We start from the raw sequence: 18,936 nt of genomic DNA on the forward strand, positions 1-18,936 counted from the left end.
AAATAAAGTTGTGAGACAGAGTCAAACTTTAGCGTAAAGAGCGAGGCGTTGAGGAGGGGACAGCCCCTTTCATATACGGAATAATTTCTGTTCGTTTTAAGTTTTAATGTTGCTCCTTACTTTCAGTTTAAAAAACTTGTTGTTTTTTTTTATTTAATTTCTGATCGTTTTTAGTTAATGCAGCTTTTATTTTGGCCCACCGTCATTGAATAAGTAAACAAAATTTGCATAAAAATTTTACTTTTCTTTCGCTAAATGGATGTCTCTAAATTTGGTTATGACGTAATTTACAAATTAACTTACGTAACTAACTTCTATATTCGTATATTTTTCTCCTGGCAAAAAATACAAAGTTGCAGATTTTTGCAGATATGAGCTTGAAACCTATGTAATAGGGTTTTCTGATACGCTGAATCTGACGGTGCGATTTTCACTAAAATTATTTCACTTGTAGGGGATGTTTCCCCCCTCTTTAAAAAATCGGGTAAATTTTCCCAGGCTCGTAGCCTTTGATGAGTAATACTAAACTTAATAAAATTTGTATATTTAGAATCAGCATTATAAGCCCATTGTTTTGATACATTTATTGACATCAAAATTCCGTTTTTAAAAGTTTCGATTACTATTGAGCCGTATCGCTTGTTTTTTCATTGTTTTTTTTTTATTACGTATATGTTATTACGTATATGAGGGGGTTCTCACCATAGTCAATAACACGCTCTTTACTTTAAAATTGAAAAAAAAATTTAATTAACAAATCCCTGAATCACGAAGGCCGTTTAATTATAATATATAGCTCTTTTTAAAACACTAAAAAAAAAAACTGTAGCGTAATGAGCGAGGTATTGACTTGGGGGAGAACCTCATATACGTTATAATTTCTGTTCGTTTTAAGTTCTAATGTTGCTTCTTATTTTCAGTTGAAAAAAACTTGTTTTTTTTTAATTTAATTTCTGATTGTTTTTTAAATAATGCTTGGAAATCCGGCGCCCCCTTCATAGAAATGTCACTTACCCCAAAGAAGCATCCTCCACGGAAAGATTCTCCCGATTAACCCCCTCCTCCAGCCCCCCCTCCAGAAAAAAATCCTTCCTGAAAATGTCTGTATATTTCCCAATAACCAATAAATAATGCTGGCAAGTCCGGCGCCCCCTTCATGGCAACTTCCCTTCCCCCATGAAAAGTTCCTTCATGGACAGATCCTCCAACATAACCCCCTACCCACCCCACCCCCCCCCCACTACCAGAAAAAAAACCTCCTTGAAAACTTCTGTATACTTCCCAATAACAAATACTATATGTAAACATTGGGTAAAGTTCATAACTTTTGGCCCTCCCCCCGGAGACTTTGGGGGATTAAGTCACCCTAAAATACATATTATCATATTTTCGACCATTCTGAACAAAATAGCTATCTCAAAATTTTGATCGGGTGACTTTGGGAAACAAATGAGCGTGGGAGGGGGCCTAGTTGCCCTCCATTTTTTTTGTCACTTTAAAACGGCATTAAAACTTTTAATTTCTGTTCCTATGAGCCCACCTACGATCTTTTAGGACCACTAGGTCGATACGATCACCCCTGGGGGAAAAAAACAAAAGAAAAAAAATAAATAAACACGTATCCGTGATCTTTCTTCTGGCAGAAAATGGAAAATTCCACATTTTTGTATATAGGAGCTTGAAACCTCTATAGTAGGGTTCTATGATACGCTGAATATGATGGTGTGATTTTCATTAGGGTTCTATAACTTGTAGGGGGTCTTTCCCCCTTTGTTTGAAAATCCGCCAAATTTTCTCAGGCGCGTAACTTTTGATGGTTAGCACTAAACTTGATAAAAATTATATATTTGAAATCAGCATTGAAATTTGATTCTTTTGATGTATCTATTGGTATCAAAAACCCGTTTTCTAGAGTTTCGGTTACCATTGAGCCGGGTCGCTCCTTACTTACAGTTCGTTACCACAAACTGTTTGATTAAGACAAAGGGTATGAAGGTAAAAATTTAAGTGAATACAGAGAGGACATTTGAGTTGAAACAAAAGACACTATATGCATGCAGATTGTCGAAAGGTCGTATCTCTGGTATGAATTAGGTTATTAAGTGCAATATTTTCAAAGAATGCTTAAAGGGGAAGAGAAATTGACCAAAAGGCAATATTTGCACACCCTCTTCCTCCTCCTACTACTACCTATATATATATATATATATATATATATATATATATATATATATATATATATATATATATATATATATATATATATATATATATATATATATATATATATATATATATATATATATATATATATATATATATATATATATATATATATATATATATATATATATATATATACGGTGGGAAAAAAATTTCTTTTTCTTCCAACGATTTATCTAATCCATATTCTTGATTTTCAAAGTCATGGTAGGTATCAATTACCTTATCCATGTATACCATCTTATAAAAATAGTATATATATCTTTATAAGTGAGCAATAATTGTGTATATATACGTATGTATGTATGTATGTTATCGAAAACGGCTCCATATTTTTGCGCAAAAATTGGTATTTTGGGATATTCTCGTATAAAAAAAACACTCTAGATAGGTCAGAAGTCTGAGAAAATTCGTCAAGACCCTTAATTTTAGTTTCATGCAAATGGCGTCGTATAGGAAAAATTACAATGACGTTATGCATGTAAAAAATTACAACTATGTTATTTACGTCGTGACATCAAAAATTACAATGGCGTTATGCACGTAAAAAATTCCATTGACGTCTTGTTTGTCAAGACATCATATGACGTCATTCCTCTTGTATAAGATACCTGAATTTCCAAATATAGCCAGTTATTTATTCAACACAATGTCTAAAGGAAGAACTAAAAGCCAAAATTTGCAGTTGCAGTTACTATAAATGATGATTATGTTGAACCAAAACCTAAACTATCAAACGTGATAAGATGTGAAAGTCAACAACCTGGACAATCAGTTGCGGCAACACCAATATGGGCAGCTAAAGAAAAGGCCATTGTTAAAGTATCTGAAGTAATCAAAATACAAAAACGTGTCGGTTTTCGAAGCAGTGTAATTCAGTCACATCTCTAGCGGATGCTGAAAAACCAAAGGATGGACGTCGTTATGATCTGAATTTAGACGAACTGAATAGAGAAGAGTTATCACGTGACTATGCTGTTTACCAGAAAGATTCTAATAATCGCTGAATTACTCGTGATAATCGTCATGTCGCCACATATAACCCTCATATGCTTAAGAAATACCAATGTCACATAAACGTCAAACATGTCGGAAACATAGGTCCGGTAAACTATTTATATAAACACTTCTGTGACGGACATGATTGTGCTTCAATATAGATTGTCGAAAATAAACGGTTCATGGTTTACAATGAAGCAGAAAAACTATGTAGAAGAACTCTGCATTTCACCAACTGAAGCATGCAGGTAACTATTAAGTTAAGATATCAAACAGTTCGTGGTAACGAAATGTAAGTAAGGATTGACATGGCTCGTTAGTAACCGAAACTCTAAAAAACGGAATTTTGATACCAATAGATACATCAAAAGAATCAGATTTTAATTTTGATATCAAATACATAAGTTTCATCAAGTTTAATTTTACCTATCAAAAGTTACTCGCCTGAGAATATTTGGCTCATTTTCGAAAAAAGGGGGAAAGACCCCTTAAAAGTTATAGAACCTTAATGAAATTAATGAACATTAAAGTTATATCACACCATCATATTCCGCGTATCAGAGAACAATACTGTAGAGGTGTGAAGCTGTTATCTACAAAAATGTGGAATTTTCCATTTTTTGCCAGAAGAAAGATCACGGATGCGTGTTTATTTGTTTTTTTGTTTTTTTGTTTTTTTCTTTTTCCCAGGGGTGATTGTAACGACCCAGTGGTCCTAGAATATCGTGGGAGGACTCATTGGAACAAAAATTAAAAGTTCTAGTGCCCTTTTTAAGTGACAAAAAAATGGAGGGCAACTAGGCCCCGTCCCACGCTCATTTTTTTCCCGAAGTCATCCGATCAAAATTTTGAGATAGCCATTTTGTTCAGCATGGTCGAAAATATGATAAATGTTTCTCTTAGGATGACTTAATCCCCCGAAGTTCTCAGGGGGAGATCTATAAGTTATGAACTTTACCCATTGCTAACATATACTATTTGTTATTTGGAAGTATACAGAAGTCTTAGGTAGAGTTTTTTTCTGGTTGTAGGAGGGACGGATAGGTCGGGGGTTATGTTGGAGGATCTGTCCATGAAGGCAGTTTTCATGGGGGAGGGAAAATTGCCATGAAGGGGGCGCAGAACTTGCCAGCATTATTTATTGGTTATTGGGAAGTACACAGACATTTTCTGGAGGGGGGCTAGAGGAGGGGGTTACTCTGGAGAATATTTACGTGGAGGATGTTTCTTTGGGGTAAGAACATTTCTATGAAGGGGGCGCCGGATTTCCAAGCATTATTTAAAATACGATCAGAAATTAAATAAAAAAAAAACAAGTTTTTTCAACTGAAAGTAAGAAGCAACATTAGAACTTAAAACGAACAGATATTATAACGTATGTGAGGGGGTTCTCCCCCAAGTTAAGACCTTGCTCTTTACGATGCAGTTTTTTTAGTGCTGTTAAAAGAACTATCTATTATAATTAAACGGCCTTTGTGATTCAGGGGTTTGTGAATCAAATTTTTTTTAAACTTTTAACGTAAAAAGTATTGACTAAGGCCAGAACCCCCTTATTTACGTAATAATATATACCTAATAGAAAAAAAAACAATAAAAAAGCAAGCGATACGGCTCAATAGTAATCGAAACTTTTAAAAACGGAATTTTGATGTCAATAAATGTATCAAAAGAATGTGTCTATAATACTGATTCTAAATATATAAATTTTATTAAGTTTAGTATTACTCATCAAAGGCTAGAAGTCTGAGAAAATTTACCTGATTTTTTAAAGGGGGGAAAACATCCCCTACAAGTGAAAGAATTTTAATGAAAATCACACCGTCAGATTCAGCGTATCAGAAAACCATATTACATAGGTTTCAAGCTCATATCTGCAAAAATCTGCAACTTTGTATTTTTTGCCAGAAGAAAAATATACGAATATAGAAGTTAGTTACGTAAGTTAATTTGTAAAGACATCCATTTAGCAAAAGAAAAGTAAAATTTTTATGCAAATTTTGTTTACTTATTCAATGACGGTTAGCCAAAATAAAACCACTGTAGTCGCTTATGTTATTATAACATCAGGAACTAGTCCCATCTACGTGTTTATGTAATTAAAAAAAAATTAAAACAAAATCAATATTTTATAGAGGCAGATCCAAAAAGAAGTACACTCTCAGAACCACCTTGTCAAATAACCTTATATATGAAACTAATTGACCCTTGGTTTGCATAACGAGAATTGAATATAGATCAAAATCGTATTTTTAACATAATCAAAAGCATGTAGATATATATAAAGTCCTTTAGAGCTTTAACAAAATATAGTAAAGAACGAGCTCCAGTGGATACTGAAGTAAAGAACAAACTGTAGTGGACAGTTAAGTAATTACATAAGGGATCGATATAGTTTATTATAAATGGGGACTATGTAAGTTTTATCTAATATACCTGAAATCTAGTAAAGGAAAAATTTATATTGGACTTGATATTCCTAAATAAGAAATATTCCTTAATATTCCTAATAAGAAAAGCCAATAGGCTTTTTCCTGTTTGTGATTTTCATATTCATCAGGGTTGTAGCCATATAATTAGTCAAGACGGAAGGTGTCCTATAGCGGTTATTAATAGAAGTTTGTTAGATTTTCAATTGACAATTGTGCTAATATTTGCCTGCGTCTGGAATGGAACCAGCGATATTTAGATTATAATTCCAACACAGTATCCACTGTGCTACGCAAGATTACAAAAACATGATTCTAAAATGGTTTCAAACAGTTCGTGGTAACGAACTGTAAGTAAGGAGCGACCCGGCTCAATGGTAACCGAAACTCTAAAAACCGGAATTTTGGTACCAATAGATACATCAAAAGAATTATATTTTAATTCTGATTTCAAATATATAAGTTTCATCAAGTTTAATCTTACCCATCAAAAGTTACGTGCCTGAGAAAATTTGGCTGATTTTGGAAAAAAGGGGGAAAGACCCCCTAAAAGTTATAGAACCTTAATGAAATTCACACCATCATATTCAGCGTATCATAGAACCCTACTGTAGAGGTTTCAAGCTCCTATCTACAAAAATGTGGAATTTTGCATTTTTTGCCAGAAGAAAGATCACGGGTGCGTGTTTTTTTTTTTTTTTTTTTTTTCCCAGGGGCAATCGTATTGACCCAGTGGTCCTAGAATATTGTAAGAGGGCTCATTGGAACGGAAATTAAAAGTTCTAGTGCCCTTTTTAAGTGACCAAAAAAAAATGGAGGGCAACTAGGCCCCCTCCCACTCTCATTTTTTTCTCCTAGTCACCCAATTAAAATTTTTAGATAGCCATTTTGATTAGCATAGTCGAAAATCTAATAAATATGTCTTTTACGATTACTTAATCCCCCACAGTTCCCAGGGGAAGGGCTGCAAGTTATGAACTTTGCCCATTGCTTACATATTGTATTGGTTATTGGGAAGTATACAGACATTTTCAGGAAGAATTTTTTTTCTGGTGGGGGGGGGAGGGGGCTGGAGAAGGGGAGTACTCGGGAGAATCTGTCCGTGGAGGATGTTTCTTTGGGGTAAGGGACATTTTTATGAAGGGGGCGCCGAATTTCCAAGCATTATTTAAAAAACGATCAGAAATTAAATAAAAAAAAACAAGTTTTTTCAACTGAAAGTAAGAAGCAACATTAGAACTTAAAATGAACAGAAATTATTACGTATATGAGGGGGTTCTCCCCCAAGTCAATACCTCGGTCTTTACGCTACAGTTTTTTTAGTGCTTTCAAAAGAGCTATCTATTCTAATTAAACGGCCTTTGTGATTCAGGGGTGTGTGAGTTAAATTTTTTTTTAACTTTTAACGTAAAGAGCGTGGTTTTTACTAAGGGGAGAACCGCATAATATACTTAATAACAAATAATTAATAAAAAAAAAAAAAAAAAAAAAAACAAGCGATACGCCGCAAACTTAAGCGAAACTTTTAAAAACGGAAATTTTGTGTCAATAAATTTATAAAAATAATGGGCTTATAATGCTGATTATAAATATATGAATTTTATTAAGTTTAGTATTACTCATCAAAGGCTACGAGCCTGAGAAAACTTACCTGAATTTTTAAAGAGGGGGGAAACATCCCCTAAAAGTGAAAAAAAATTAATGAAAATCACACCTTCAGATTCAGCGTATCAGAAAACCCTATTATAAAGATTTCCAGCTCATATTTGCAAAAATCTGCCACTGTGTATTTTTTGCCAGAAGAAAAACATACCAATAAAGAAGTTCGTTACGTAATTTAATTTCTAAATTGCGTCAGAACCAGATTTAGAGACAGCCATTTAGCAAAAGAAAAGTAAAATTTCTATGCAAATTTTGTTTACTTATTCAATGCCGGCGAGCCAAAATAAAAGCTGCATTAACTAAAAAACGATCAGAAATTAAATAAAAAAAAACAAATTTTTTAAACTGAAAGTAAGGAGCGACATTAAAACTTAAAACGAACAGAAATTATTCCGTATATGAAAGGGGCTGTCCCCTCCTCAACGCGTCGCTCTTTACGCTAAAGTTTGACTCTGACTCACAACTTTATTTTTTTAAACAATAAAAAACTTTAGCGTAAAGAGTGAGGCGTTGAGGAGGGGACAGCCCCTTTCATATACGGAATAATTTCTGTTCGTTTTAATGTCGCTCCTTAGTTTCAGTTTAAAAAACTTGTTTTTTTATTTAATCCAGAAAAAGAGCCATGTCCTTCAACGTTTAAATGTTCATTTGCCAGGACGTTACCTAATGCAAAATATCAGCCAAGCCCAAGAAGATTTGGTAGATATTGGACAAAAAGGTTAAATGTTGGAAGCGTATTTTCGACACAACACGGCGTTAATAAGTCATCTTTGGAAGAATTTCAAACATTCTTCCTTTGAGAAAAATATGCGGGTTGATCCTGAACAGGAAGTATTTGCGAAGTACATCCTCGAACTGGGAAATGGAAATTTTCCTAACAATGAAATTAATGAAATCAAATTACCGAAAGATATAATTTCAAGTGGTAATTTAATTGAGGAAGTATTTGAAGAATTTTAGTATGGAGAATATATATATATATATATATATATATATATATATATATATATATATATATATATATATATATATATATATATATATATATATGTCTGAATGTCTAGAATGTCTGTATATATATATATATATATATATATATATATATATATATATATATATATATATATATATATATATATATATATATATATATATATATATATATATATATATATATATATGTGTGTGTATATATATATATATATGTATATGTATATATATATATATATATATATATATATATATATATATATATATATATATATATATATATATATATATATATATATATATATCGAATGTCTGTATGTATGTCTTGTATGTATTACTACACTGTTCACAGTCTTAAAATTAACAAGGACTATGCTTCCTAGAGTTGTCCAAACATTTCTTGGAGCGCAAGGGCCCTTAAATATCCTCACAAATTTGACTTACACCAAGTTCACTTGGCTTCAAGCTCAAAAAGCAGATGACACTTTCTGGTTAAATAAATAGAGTCTCAGTGAAGTTTCAGTTTTAAAATTTGTGATAGCGGTGAACTGCCACAGGATTTAATGTTCTAAAAAATTAGACGATGAGCACATCGTATCTTAGTTTCAAAGAGCCAACATTAATCGCAAACTCGACCGCGCAAATATTTAACTGAATTCTGAAACTGCTTTAAAATTTAAATAATCAATTTCTCAAAGACTAAAATTAGATGAAGTTTAAGTCTGATTAATAGCTACAATATTTTGACGAAGACAAATTTATCAGGCATGTATTACCTTTGAGTTCCAGCTGGTGTTGGAGTTAAAAGAGGTTGGCTTAATGATGAATTGTCTCTGATTGTTCTATTTGTTGCAGGTCGTATCTGAATGTCAATTAGGGTGTCATCTTTTCCTCTATCTTCCTGATTATTTCCATCTTCGTTTCGCCGGAATCGTCTCTGCAAAATACATCAATTAAAATCTTTTATTTGTCAAGTTGGCTTTGATGGTTTCGATCATAAGGTTTGGAGGAGGAGCAGATTTGCTTAATAAACTCTATCATGTAGGGTACGCAATTGATATTGGGTTCTAACTAAGTGGCTTGAAGCTATTTACAATAAAAAATTAAGGATTAAGAAGCGAAAGTTGCATATACTAAAGTCATGTTCTGGTAAATACGAGAATTTGTTTTGATGGCTGGATTCCATGTTGCTTGAAAAAAGAGATTGCCAGAGTATTTGGCCAAATGTATTACTTGCTCCTGTTTAAACTTTGTCTCCTCAAAAGGCTCCAAGCTCCCAAAGTTATATTTAAAAAAGAATCAATAAACCCAGTTATTTAATAGGTTTCAATTTGCTTAAGTTTCAATTGCTTTAATGATATATATTGAAATTCAATAAAATTTTTCCATTTGGTTGCCTCTCAACCTTTTGAAATAGAGCTGATTAATTGAAAAAAGAGATACCAGGATAACTTTTAAAGAAAAAAAATTGTTCATTGTTTTTTTTTATTTATAAATTTTGCTCTAAGAAATCATCTTCAAAGCCTTCCTCAAAGTAAATTAACAGCCACAACTACTCCAACTATAGCATTGCCCAATAAAACTAAACTAAAAACTTATTTTTCCGACAACAAAAAAAACAACAAAAAAACAAAAACAAAAAAAACCCATAAAGAACAAGTTTATAATAGAACAAGCATAGCTTGCCACAATTAATTTTGGTTTTGGCACTCCCTTAAACCCCGCAAAAAGCTAGCTCGTTTGTACTTTACTGAAAAGATTGCACAAATTAAAATTTTGTCGAAAAAATAAGATTTTTCTATAAATCATAATCGAATGAACTTACAAGGAATAAAACAGAGATGAAAATAAAATGCTGTTCAAATATATTAGCTATATCAATGATTTCATGTTGACTAGCGTAGCAATTTATATTGAAAAGTTTTTCTGGAAACTTGATTGCTAGTCGTACAAGATCGGGAAATGGGTGCATTTAAGCAGAACCTAAATGTTCCAGCCAGTTAATTAATTAAGGTAAATTAAATTAATTGTAACCAATTCTCTAAAAATATGAATTTCACCAACGATTAATACCTAATAAGAATAGCTTTTTTTGCTGATTCTAAATATATGTAAATATATAATATTCAACAAATTCAATATTACCCATCAAAAGTTACAAGCCTGAGAAAATTATCCTTATCTTAGAAAAGAGCGAAACTCCGCCTAAAAAGCAAGTGATCTTAATGAAATCACACTAGTCGATTCAGGATATAAGTGAACACTAATGTAGAGGATTCAAGCTCTTGTCTACAAAAATATGAAATTTTACATTTTTTTTCTTTCAGAAGAAAGACCAAAGATGTGTTTCTTTCAGTTTAAAATATGTGTTACGTTCAGTTTAAAAGGCTGTTTATTTTTATTTGATATCAATACAAAAACAAGGAAACACCCCTTGATAGGTTGTTATTTTACAGTCAAAATATACTGTCAAAACCCGCAACGTCAATTCGTTTTTTTTTAGCATCTCTTCGTCACATCAGCAAGGATAAAATGGAAAATAAATACCCTCCAGAGCCACTGATGGTGCATACGGCGTCAAATCGACGTTTCAGTTGTAAGATCTTTTTACATGGACAGGTAGCAAGCCTGTCACCCAATCATGAGGCAGCTGGAACTGAACCCTGGGTTCCATATTCCGAAGCAGAGCAACAATCCACTGTGCAACCACAATGTTATATCAAACAGCAAAAGGTAAAAAAAAAATGATTAAATGTTTACCATCTTGTCAGGATATAGGAAAACTGCGGAAAATTCACCGAGATGGTGAGACAAGTGGAATTCGAATCCCGTAAATTTAGACTTGTCAAAATTTTGGGAGTTTTCAAAGACTTGACATACCTTTATTGCACTTTAAGTGGGTGTAATTGTTTGTAATTTGTGCAACTGAATGTGGGCGCAAGGTATAAGATACATATAAATAAACGAAACATAGATGCTTGATTTCTTAAAAATAGAGAACCAATAAATTATTTTTGAATCTAGGTTTGACTTCAAAACCCCAACAGATGAAACATAAACAAAGTTATCTGTAACTACAAACTGAAGTGCATTCTCAAAGAAACTGGTCAGAATGATTAATTAAGTAGCCTGGCAAAATTCAAGCAAACGTTTACCTTTAGTATGGACTGAGCAAACACGAAAACATATAGTCAGGTATAATTAAATATACTTCATAATCTGTTGGTGAGAATACGTTAAAGATACTGGCTTGAAATTATTAGTGAGCTAGAAATTTTAATTTCCAATCAAATGAGCCCTCTCTGAAGCTAATACAGGCATCCCTTTCGTAAGAACCATATACGCTCCCAGGACATAACTTACAATACCTGTCCCCCGGGCCCTGGTGTTTTGTGTCGACACCGGAGTTTTTGTTATCTAGTTTTTGAACTATTTAAGAAAATGACTATCTCAAAGTATCGCATGGGTTTGGGGGAAAAGGGCGTGGGGGGGGGGTAGTTACCCTTCGATCTTTTTTTACTCTTAAAAAGTGAACTAGAATTTTCAATTTCCAATCAAATGAGCCCCTTTATGAAGTTTATAAAAGCATCACTTCAATAAGAACCCTCTATGCCCCTAGGGCATAACTTATAACACCTGCCCTCGGGCCCTGGGGGGTTGTATTTGTTTTTATCGAAAATCTTTGTATTTATCGACTAGTTAAGTTCGGCTTTGATTTATAGTGGAGGAAAGATACGGAAAAAAATGGTCAAACCTCGGGGAAATTGCAACATAATTTTTTTTTACACCAAAATGTTAAGAAAAATTAGCTTAATGACACAAAACAAATCCCCCCGAATTCCCCCTGCAAAAGTATCCCAAATTCGCCCTTGAAGGGGGAAAATAAGGGGGGAAATAAATTTTTGTGGTTATAAATATTTTGGAGTTTAAATAGTTGTTTCCTATCAAATCAAGCATGCTGAATCCAAATATGAATTCAGATTTTAATTTTTCAGTACCCTAATGCCCATTTCCACCCATAAAGGGCAGAGTGGGTGGGGGGGGGAGGTAAAACTTGACATTAAGAGGCTGCTGGATTATTTGGTCTTTTCCTATGAAATCAATGGCTGCGAATTCGAAAATGAAGTTAAAAACTTGATTTTACGTGTTCAAGTACCTCATCTTACTTAAAACACCTTTGAAAGTTGACCAGCATGAACTAGTTATTTTAATCACTTGTCAGTTGATTCACCATTTCCAATCAAGCTAGGAATGGCACATTAGTGTCGAATAGTTTAATTTCAAACCAGTATTCCAGACTCCCCTCCCCCCCCCCCAGTTTGTGGTTTCCATTCCTTAGTGTCATTCTTTGTAATCAGTGAAGCCATCTACCATAGTACTTGCTATAAGACTGGCGTGTTCAAGGCTATATACAAGGTTTGTGCCGTTTTTTTTACTTCCGCCAAAAAAGACAAAAGAATAAACTGGGATCCGCGAGCGTTGAGCAGAAGTATTTAGTGAGATAGTGTTTAGGATTATGCTTCTGATTTTTGAAAAGAGCGGATAATCTACCATAGTACTTGCTATAAGACTGGCGTGTTCAAGGCTATTTACAAGGTTTGTGCTGTTTTTTTACTCCCGCAAAAAAAACAAAAGAATAAACTGGGATCAGCGAGCGTTGAGCAGAAGTATTTAGTGAGATAGCGTTTAGGATTGTGCTTCTGATTTTTGAAAAGAGCGGATAATCATTTCTGCTTTTCAACTTCATTTGTGCAATGCCATCTACTGTGTATCATTCAAGCTGAGTTTGTTCTTCTATGTGGCGATGGGTTGAATTCTGATTTGCTTGTGCCTTGACTGACTGAACAAACAGTAAATCAAACGTTGTTGGAAAAGTCGAAAGAGAAAGCACATTTTTTTCAATATGTAGGAGACAACATCGATTATGATATTGCTACTATCGACGGCCTGAATACCTTTCATGGAATGGGTCTTATTGAAGTGTCAACACCTGAGTTGCCGGCAACGGAGCTTTCAGTGCCAAGAAAAGAAGTAAGTGGAGATTAGATGAAGTCAATCGTCAACGTGCCATTCTACACTTACCAAAAACCCGCCAAGTCACAACCAAGGACTTTTGTTTGCTTGACAAAAAATGGTGACACTTATGACAATGATTGGGAGGTTGAAACGCTTTGGCGCATCTCTGGCTTTTTCAAAAGTTCATGCATGAGCTGGTCGGCCATTATTTGGTCAATACACCAAAAGCTAACTCATCCGGGAAAATCGAATATTCGTATTTTGCCAATGATTAACCACAACCCAAGCAATATATCTTGTGTTTATTCTACACTTATGCATGCTAACGAGCGCACTAGTCAAGCTAGAAAAACTCTAGTCATTACTTTTGACCAACCACTTTACTGGAAGGCGAAGTGTATCATTGATGCAGAGCCTGCCACAAGTGCTTTAAGAAATGCTATTGTTGACCTGGGTGGATTTCACATACGCATAAGTTTCCTAGATTGGCTTCCTTATAGCTGACTCGGGACTTTTGGAAATCCTAAGTCAAGTATACGCACCTAATACTGGGCGAAGTATATTACCAGGAAAAGCTGTCTCTCATGCTGTGCGAGGTCATGGTCTGTTGGAGGTAGCCCTTTATGTGAATCTTTTATCATCAGCGTTTGATGGCAATGACATGCTACCAGAGCCCCTTGAAAAGGCAAAACAGGCGTACGAGTTGCTCCTTGAAGGAGATGCCATCGATTAAGCACAGGTGTCGGAAGCAGCAGAGCTTATCTATGAATTAGTTCAAAGTGCAAAAGAACTATTGTCCGAGTCCAGAGCTGCCCCGTCTTTGGTTTCAGTATCTGGACTTACTCGGAATCCTGAGAAAGAACCTGAGAGCTGAACGAAGTGGCAACCTTGAGCTTTATCTACAGTCGTTGTTGGAAATGTTTCCTTACTTTGTTGCTTCCGGCCACAATCTTTACATGAAGTCTACTTTTTTGTTTGTGCAGTCGATGTTTCAGTTGAAGAAAGACAACCCAAAGCAGTACAGAACTTTACAGGAGTACCTGTTCATCCGAAGAACTACTGGGCAGCACTTTCTCCTGATTTCGTGACCGAACAGACGTTAATGAGAAGTATGAAAACGAGTGGTGGTCTGACAAGAGGTAGAGGCATGACTGAATTACAGCAGACAATTTGGACATCTGTTCTGCCTACTTTGGTTCTAGTTAAATATCGCATGCAAAATCTGACTGGCCTCGTGGAGTTGACTATTGAAAATCACGCAGTAGCGATATCTTCGAGGAGAGCTAGAGACATGGCAGACATCGAAAAGATAGTTCGATACATTGAGCCCCTAGAACTCTTCATTTTTGAATCACAGCTGTTGAACGTGGTTACTGGTGTCCGCGCTTCATCATCTGTAAACGCAGACGATGCCAAATATGTGGGAGAAACGACTCTGAAGGATATGGAAGCGAAAGACATTGACAAATATGTTTTCAGGAGAAAGGAGAAAGCTATAACTATGGCTGAGAAGTCATCTGTGGTGATAGATAGCGAGAGGGAATGGTCGACCCTGCTCTAATCTTTCAACGTCTAGCTGCAGTGGCTAGTACCAATGGTTCTGATTTGAATGAGGTTCTGTCGTTTGAGCTCTGAAATTTTCCACCATCGCTCTTTAGTTCGTTCGAGGTGATGAGGACAGCTGACAAAGCCTCTCTAACAAATACATTGATGAAAATTGAGGGATTTGAGGGTCCAATGACATTGCCATCCTCCCAGAGAGTTTTGGACGGTGGCTGGCTAGTCTATAAAATCCCATGGACTGCCGGACCCACATATTCTGAGGTGGCATGATCTTACATAGATTATGTCACAAGACATTTAGGCCAGGCAGTGGTAGTTTTTTACTCTTACACTGATACACCGACGACCAAAAATTGCACACAGCTGAAGAGAACCAAAGGTTTGTCGTATGCAACGATTGAATTCTCTCCTAACTTTCAGATCATCAAAAGTAAGGAGGAATTTCTGAGAAATCCCAAAAATAAACAACGCTAAATCGACCTACTTACTGAGAGGCTGACGAACTCAAGATGCAAAGTTCTACATGCTCAGGATGATGCCAATGTCTTAGTTGTACAAACTGCAGTCAGTTGTGCTGAAACTTCATCGACCACTTTGATTGGGAATGATACCGACCTATTAGTCCTTCTGCTGTACCATGCCAAGCTCAATGCATGCTATATCTTTATGCAGACAGGCACACATGGAAATAACGGACGAGTTTACGACATAAAAAGGATCAAGAACAAACTAGGAACCGAAGCAGCAGAAAATCTACTCGTCTGCCACGCAATGTCTGGCTGCGATACAACGTCTAGACTTCACGGCGTAGGGAAACCAGCAGTGGTTTCCTTGTCACTTAAAAATGGGATTTTTAAGGATGCTTGCAAGATCAACATGACACCAGGATCCAACTACCAGAAGATTACCGAAGTTGAAGAGAAAGCTTTGCTCCGCATATACAAAGGGAAAAGAAATGAGAAGAACCTGAAGGATGTCTAGGTGTGAGCATTTACAATGAGGGTTGCAAGTGCAAATGCTTTTGTTCAGGCAGAGCGGCTTCCACCGACTTTGGCTGCCGCAAAGTATCACTTTTACAGGTGCTATTTTAAAATAATGAAGTGACAAGACATGTCAAATTCACTAAAACCCGACGAGTGGGGTTGGCGCCTCTCTTTGTCACGGAATATGTATCTTCCCATTATGGCAGATGCTTCACCAGCACCGGAGAACCTACTGAAGATGGTGCGGTGCCAGTGTACCAGCGGGTGCGAATCGCTCAGATGCAGCTGCCGTCAGAACGGTTTGCCCTTCAGCTTTGCCTGCGGGGAGTGTAAAGGGGCGTTATGCACTAACGCTGCAGCAAGACAGGATGAGGACGATAACGAAGACGAGCAGGAAGAAGAATTAGCTTTAGGTTGTGCTTTAAAATCAAAATGTTCTTGTGATTAATTTACCTGAGTTCTAAACGTTGTTTTTTTTATATAGCCAATTGATCTGAAGTTTTGATCTCGATTAAAGAAGTGGTTTTTCAAGATATTATACTTAACAACGCCTCATATTACACGCCCCTTAGAGGTGGAAATGAGGTAAATAGTAACAAAAAACTGCTTTTTGACCTCATTTTTGGCAATACGGTACTTTATTTGATATAAAATGATCCCTTAGCCGCAGGAATCTGGCAAATAATGATCTGCTTACTTTACCCCCCCCCCGTTCCATGAAGGTGAAAATTGATGCTGGGGCACGGAAAACTTGATTTCTGACGTCGGATTCGGATTCTTCATGCTTGATTTGATAGAAAATGACCCCTTAAACCCAAAATACGTCCAAATAGAAATTCCGATTTTCCCCTCATTTTACCCCTTCAAGGGAGATTTTGGGTAGTTGTGCAAGGGGGATTCAGGGTGATTTTTTTGTGTGATCAAGCGGATTCTTCTGAACATTTTGGTTTTAAAAAAAATTATGTTGCAATTTCCCCGAGGTCAAACCGTATTTTTCCTCCACTATTATAGATTCCTGTGCCAGATCTCAGATTCTGGACCATATGAATGTATTTTATTTATTTGTTTTTCTTTGCCATTATTTTTTCCTTCTCTATTGCTGCTTTTGCAACATCCTCGTTTTAATTTGAATTGGTACGAATGATTGGCATGACTGATATCCAACCGGTCGCTTTTTTCAAGCATTGTTTTTGTTTTAACTTTTGTTTTATATTGAGTTGTTCATTTGAAGCAGAGTGTAGTAGCAAAAATGAATTACTTAAAGCGTGATTTAAGGACAACGCCTGCATTTTGATCTTTTGAATTATTCGATTTTAACTAGTGTAGATTGTTACCTGCCTCCCAGTTTTCCAGAGAATGCCGAATGTAAACGCCCTTTAATTTGTATTTAGAAAAATTTAATAAGAATTATCAAATAATAAGATTTAAGAGAAAACACCAAATACTAAGATTAGTACCCTGAGTCAGCGTTGTCGTTGCCATCCCAATCGTCTTTTTCCCAATGCCTAAAAAAGCGAGGCTTTTCCGACGCAGTCGCATCGGATTTCACGGACTTCATTTTTTCTTCAAACTCTCGGTGAAGGTATCCCATACTTACTCTCGCTTCATCCTCTTTCGCTATAATATAATATAATAACTCTTGCTTCATCCTGTACTTGACAGATATCGTCGCAGCCAAAGTTACGTTTTTGACCCCATTCCTCTTTTCATTTTTTACTGTTTTCAGAACGCTAAAAAGTCTTTCCACAGCGACATATGAGCAGGGAACTCCAAAAATAAACCGAATAGCATGAAGAACGCTAGTGAACCTTAGCACTCTACTTGGCGTCTAGACAGATGCCACCCAGTTTCAAAAATCAAACCTTCAATCCTTCCCCGTTGGTTATTTTGTTTTAAATTTCGTGGGTCCATCCCAGTCCGACAAAAACAAGAACGTTTGTCAATCGCTTTATCAGAAATTCCGCCGTTGTATCCGCAATTCCTATTTCCGTAAGGATAATCCATAGGCTCGGCAAGGAAAAAAGTGGAAAATCATAATTTAAAGTAGAAATAAAGAACTAAAGTAGGTCTAAAAATATTAGAGGAGAAACATTCAAAACAAAGTAGTCTACTCTAAAATATAGAAGAAATGGAAGCAATGGTTACAGCATCAAATTTTAAAAATCAGAGAACCTTCTTGTCATACTCCAATCTACAAAAATGTGGAATTTTTGGAATGTTTTTCGTAAAAGAAGGTCAAATATGCGTGCTATTTGTTTTTCTCCAGGGTTGACTGTATCGAAACAATACCTCCAGAATTGGGAGGTGACTCATTCGAAGAAAAATTAAAAGTTCTAGTGCCCTTTCTAAGTATCCAAAACGATTGAGCCGCAGGAAAGTGGTATTTTCACTATTTTGTGGCGCAGAGCTGAGTGACACAAAACTGGAAAATTCTAAGGTATTGAATAAATTTAAAAATTTTGAAAGGCTATATGTTTGACCTTTCAACTTCAGAGTTGAAAATTCCGCACGGTGTGGCATTCTTTCTAAAGAGTCACGTAGTCCATGCAAAATAAACGGTTAGTATAGACATTTAGATTAAACCTCCGTTTGACTAAGTTGATTCACTTAATTTCTTATAAAATTGTCTACAGTGATGTATAAATACGCATAAGCTACTATCAAAAAGTGCTGCTGAGTCATTGTTTTGGATGTCATGGGGCAGGGGTGAAGAGTGCCAGAAACCTCAAAAAGTTCAATTCAAAAACCAGATTTTTATAATTTTAAAGAGCCTACAGAAAAATATGAAAGGGAGTCTAAGGAGAGGGGAGGTTAAAAATTTATATCTAATCTCCCTTAGTTGGACTAAACCTCCCTATGGGTTTTGTGGGATGATAGCTTCCCTCTAGTTGCAGAAAAAAAAAATCTCTGTAGCATAAAAGATTACATTCATATGTATATCGACAGAAAAGGTAGAGAGGTGTAAGGGGGGGGGGGGTTCATGAGGACTTTTATGGAGTTTCTTAAGAGGGTGGAAGTAAAGATTTCCAGAAAGTTTGTTTTTGTCAACTTTTAAATGACAACATTCTATTTTT

At 35.4% G+C, this 18,936-nt stretch overlaps 1 long non-coding RNA gene across 1 annotated transcript in view; it reads right to left on the reverse strand.

Moving 5' to 3' along the window:
* Nucleotides 1-9,241, reverse strand: part of LOC148956546 (uncharacterized) — a 92,262-nt gene extending 83,021 nt beyond the window's left edge. Inside the window, exon 1 of the long non-coding RNA XR_016142357.1 lies at nt 9,077-9,241. This is a non-coding gene — a long non-coding RNA (uncharacterized LOC148956546). The remainder of the gene's footprint in view (nt 1-9,076) is intronic.
* Between the last annotated feature and the right edge of the window lie 9,695 nt (nt 9,242-18,936).

The sequence above is a fragment of the Artemia sp. Qi Xiang Cuo genome, chromosome 1 (assembly GCF_049724085.1).
Source record: "Artemia sp. Qi Xiang Cuo chromosome 1, ASM4972408v1, whole genome shotgun sequence".
NCBI lineage: Eukaryota > Metazoa > Arthropoda > Branchiopoda > Anostraca > Artemiidae > Artemia > Artemia sp. Qi Xiang Cuo.